We start from the raw sequence: 4,283 nt of genomic DNA, 5'->3' as shown, positions 1-4,283 counted from the left end.
AGCTGACTGAATACTCAAGAAACAGAAGAATTATCATCGAGTTTACAATTACATTTGTCATGCACATAATAGATTACTGAACCAGAGTGCCAGAGATGTGGAGTAGTATGTTTGTGGCAAAGTGCATAAACAGTGACATAAACCACCAGTATTTTTATTTAAAGGAACTGAGATGTTATGTTGTAACATGTTATGCATGTTATAAATAAATAAATAAATAAATACCTTTACAAGAGTTCTTCTTGTTTTCTGCATTCTTAAACTGAAGAGTTTGTGTTTACCAGCTTTTACCTGTTGTCTCTAGTACAGTTTAAAAAGCCAAATAGTGAAAAGAAGTAATACACAAAGTTTATCCTCTCTGGAATCTGTGTGCTAGTGATCAAGAATGAAAGACAAAATGAATGAAAGCATATCTTGAGAACCTTGAGCAAATTTCTTGCACACCACACTGGCACTTTATTGCATAATTAAGTTTATTGCAAAAGTACTTCATCTTCATTACACATGACAACTTTATTTTTTTTGCCCTGCAGTCATCTCTTAAAGTATTTAAATTCAGAAATTCTTTCAACTGACACAGGAAAAATGTTTAAGAACAGTATCACTGCTCTTTTTTTGTGACATCTATCTCTTGGTAATCCACTGAAGTTTCCTCATTTCACTGGTTTTCAGCATGTAGGATATGTAATATTTCACTCAAGTCTGGCTTTTCCTGACAAAGGCAGAGATCACAAATAATTTTTTTTCCATGCTTTTCATAAGTTTTTACAGTGTCTTGCAGTCAAATAAAAGACATACTTCATGCTCTGGAGACCTTATCATCTAGGTGGGATTTGAGCAGGATTTGTAGTTTCAGGAGAGTCCTACCAGGGGTTTGCATAGGCATTCCTCCCAAACGTCACACCACATGTTTCACAGTTCACAGTCTGACCTTTAGTTGTGAATTTCTGGGTTTGGACTAGACCTGGGACATTTTTGGATCTGCTTGACAGATTTTTCTGTCCCTTTCTTTTGTCAAAACTGGCAGAGGGGTCCACAGTGATCGAAGCCCCTGTGTCAGCCCTGTGACTGCATACTTTGCAGTTTGTTGAAATACTAAAGACAGTTGCATAAGTCTCAAGGAGAAAGGACCCCCTCAACTGCTTGTGCCCTGTTTAGTGACCTCATTGCCAGTATTTATACTCTGAGAGGAAGAGAAGGGTCACAGGCTGTGAAAATAAAAGACACAAAAGAGTGAAAACTGGATTCCTCTGCCCCGTTGATGTCTCTTTCTGTCATGTGGTGTTCATGGAGGTTGTGGTAGTGCTGGAAATTGTGGGACAGAGCGTGAACATCCCATTCCTTCTTCAACTGCCTCCAAAATGTAGTAAAATACAATAAATTATTTATGCAATGGACACTGGGGTAATATTGTAAATTGCTGTATATTTAGAATTGTTATACACGCTAATGGTTTCTATTTCAAAGCACACTGAAACCTACAGCAGTGACATTTGTGGCAGCCCGGACCTCAGCAAGCTCATATTACATTTATAACTACAGTCTTTCTTTCGTTTCCTTTTTTGTATAGCATATGTTTAACATTTTATTTTTATGTTACGGTTCAGGGAATCTTTTAGTGAAGCCTCATGGCTAATTCTGGAGGACTGAAGACATTCGAACGTTACGTACCCAACTGGACCAGCCACCTGCTACATCTACATGACAGAAGCAGGGAGGTGGTATCAGTCTGGATTTGCTACTTGTCTTTTGTAACCAGTGTGTGAGAAGCAGAAGAAACATCCATACGGCTCATGTATGCATGACATATCGGCAGGCTCTCCTGGGAACAAATGTCATCTCTGTTTATAAATATGGGTTCAAATGCTGGTTATGATAGCATGGTTGGTATTGCTACCTCAAAGATGAACTGTGATCAAACCTTTTGTGGTTTCCAGTTGCAACTGGTTTGCGTTCCTTCTCTCAGTCTTGGAAGCAGACAGGTGTAAGACTTTGCTCAATGATCAACAGTTATAATAACATTTGTATGAGAGGGGAAACATTTCTTAAAATGCTCCTACTGCATCAGCACCTATGTAAGCAGAAACCCCAGCATGCCAGTAAACTGCACTAGTTGTCTGACAACAGTGCCTGTACCCAGAGAGCTCTCAACCCAGTCAGGCAAGCACAAAAAGAAAAGACACAGGAAAAATCCCTGTGTAGGTCACTGGCAGAGACAGAATCTTGGGAAGATATCTCCAGTTTCCCAGGTCTTCAGTCACAGAAAGGGCTTACTGCCACTGCCTAAAGCCAACCAGCCCCTAAATAATTGGGAAAAAAAGAAGTTTTTGTAAACTCAAAATAAAACACTCTACTTTCAGGCAATTTAACTCTTATTCCTTTTACTTAAAATGGTAGCTCAACTTCAAATTAGAAGTGATATTCTGAAATGACAGATTAAACTCTCTGGTTTTAAGGCCACTGGAACAAAAGATTTAGGCTTTAGAAATGCCTATGTCTTCCCTTCGTTTTTTGACTGAAGCAAGTCTTTCAGTTTATAGTTGCATTACAAAACAGACATATTCTATATTTATATTTTATAGTTGCCTAAAATGCATTCACTCACATGTGCATGGAGCTTTCCAGTTTCTGGAGTGAAGTAAATGAAGTGAAACGTTATGTTTAACTATGTGTGGTACATGCAAGCTGAAATGTCTAGTACAACTCAGTTGCTGTGCAGATACCCCAAAGAAACCTTCCTAACAATCTTATAGCCCAGCTTCCTTGCCCCTGTCATTGAGGATCTGATATCCAGCCTGATTTGTTTTCTTTTAGAAATCCTGTAGCTCCATGCCAGAGCATATCAACAGTAAATGCAAGTAAGGTGAGAATGATCTCTCTCTGGCCAAAGACACTGATAGCAATGATGGCTGCATGTATCTCTCATACAGGGACTTCAAGTTGCTTGCTTCACATGTCCTCTGCTCATCAGACCCCTTTAAATGGTCAGCAAATCTTTACCAGTAACCAGAGGATTGCTTAGCCCTCTTCAGTAGCCTGATCCTCCTGTTTTCATTGGGCCATAACAACTTGACAAGTGAAGGGTACAGATAAAATGAGTTCAGATGGAGCCCTCTGAAGGATCTCTTTGCACTTCATAAATTGAATTGTGTGAGGAAGTAAGTGGCAATCCAGAGTGCTCCGATAGGATATCCAGCCTCCTCCTCCCCTCCTCTTCTCCTTCTCCTCCCTACCACAGCCTATCTCACTTCTAAAAGTAGTTATAAGTAAGGTTAGATTGGAGAGTGAAATTCCTGGGTTTTGATCTTTTACTTCCATTGAATTTGATTTTCTAATGGTTTACAAAAAACGTAATTTAAAATATGTATCAAAAGGAATCCAAACAGACTCCTCTTTTACCCTAATGCTTAAAGGTAAGAGAAGGCACTCAAATTCAGCAAAGTGTCAAAAGAAAAATCTGACTAAAAATGTCAATTGCTCTGTGATGAAGAAGAGGACTATAACCACGGACCCTGCTTTCCCTCAAAGCAGCTCCTCCTCAATCTCTCTGTATTGTGTCATGATGTCTGTCATTCTCCCTGTGACTAAGCCCCCAGTGGCATCTAGCAGGCTCCTTGGCAACCAGGAGGGAGCTCAGCCTCTGCAAGATTGGTGGATAGGTAAGAAGTTTCTGTTGTGATTTTGTTTTCATGACAGGTCAGAAGATAATGAAGTCCTTAATCAAAACTTGAGTTTGTGGCAAGACTAATTGGGGAAAAAGAGAGAATTAAATGGAAAATGACTGCAGAAACAACCTCATATCGATTAATGTTTAATAAGGTCATGTGCTCAAAAGCTGGTAATTTTTCTAGGGATGAACTAATCCATGCTAAGTTATGGGAAATCAGTAGCAACAAGGATGTCAAAGCCCAGGAGGGCAGAGCACAGTCAGCTAAGTTCATTTTGGGAGAGTTATCAAATCTTTAGATGGACAGTGATTTTGCTGGTATAAGAGCAGAACAATGCAATTGATTGCATTTTCCTTGGGAAAGGAGCACAGCTTTTGTATGTGAATGTATGGAAAAGAGAGCTCTGGTGTTAGCAGAGATTTGGGAAGCTACAGTAAGGCAGGTAAATAACTCCAAACCCCTTCAATCTGACATATAGCATACTGCTGTGTAAACACGGATCAACTGACTTCAAGTGAAAAGGTAGCAAAGCCTATGATGGATAACAGCAACCAGATTGTTGCTAGTTACGGCACTGACTGCCCTATCAGCACACCTGTACATGGCTAAGGCAGA

The sequence above is a fragment of the Colius striatus genome, chromosome 2, assembly GCF_028858725.1.
Source record: "Colius striatus isolate bColStr4 chromosome 2, bColStr4.1.hap1, whole genome shotgun sequence".
Classification (NCBI taxonomy): domain Eukaryota; kingdom Metazoa; phylum Chordata; class Aves; order Coliiformes; family Coliidae; genus Colius; species Colius striatus.
This window is presented reverse-complemented; position numbering follows the sequence as displayed.